This window comes from Tupaia chinensis, unplaced genomic scaffold, assembly GCF_000334495.1.
Source record: "Tupaia chinensis unplaced genomic scaffold, TupChi_1.0 Scaffold000127_1, whole genome shotgun sequence".
Lineage (NCBI taxonomy): Eukaryota > Metazoa > Chordata > Mammalia > Scandentia > Tupaiidae > Tupaia > Tupaia belangeri.
Window position 1 is genome coordinate 1,266,371 of NW_006159595.1, and position 732 is coordinate 1,267,102.

At 36.7% G+C, this 732-nt stretch overlaps 1 protein-coding gene across 2 annotated transcripts in view; it reads right to left on the reverse strand.

Moving 5' to 3' along the window:
• Positions 1-732, reverse strand: part of SLC7A11 (solute carrier family 7 member 11) — a 91,480-nt gene that overhangs the window by 10,927 nt on the left and 79,821 nt on the right. The window lies entirely within an intron of this gene.

Below are 732 nucleotides of genomic sequence, written 5' to 3' on the forward strand. Positions count from 1 at the left end.
GAAGCCCCCCCCCCCTAAAGAAAAAACCCCCAAAAAAAAAAAAAAAAAAAAAACAAAGAAAAACAGAAGGTGAGTTCAAGATGAGAAGGTTAGTCATGAGATGCACTTGAACGACGTGTTTTCACCATGTGACCTGGTGGCAGGCCCCAACTTACCTTAGGAGCAAAATCTCTTTCATGGGACACAGAGAATACCTTAGACCTACTCCCTTAAATGTAACTTACTTTAAATTGTTTAAAAAGTCTTGGATAGGACACATTCTGAGGATAAGAAAGGGTGTTACTTGAGAAACGTTCTGTTTGAATTACTTCACTGGTGAAGTACCATTATGTTTTATGTTTTTGATTTTAAAAGATGGGCACTTTGATAATTATGATTAGAATCCACTTTAATGTGTAGTCAAGAGCACCGGCTGCTTGTTATATGTTAAAGCCTTTCTGAGCGTATTGATTTTCTGTTGAGATTTACAATAAGAACTGACGAGGATAAAACAGGCCAACTCCTATTCAACCACTAATAAAGATGCTGCCAGCATTAGCAATGAATATAATTAAAAACAAATTCTGACAACATGACTGACAACATTATCTGTGCTATTTCTTAAAAGCTAATAGTGAGGTCAAATCAATCCATGAACTTCAAGGCTGAAGGAGATGACGAGCATATTCTTCAGCCCTCCTGAAAGGAAACGCTTCGATACAGTAAATGGAATTCTATTAAGTGGAACATTCA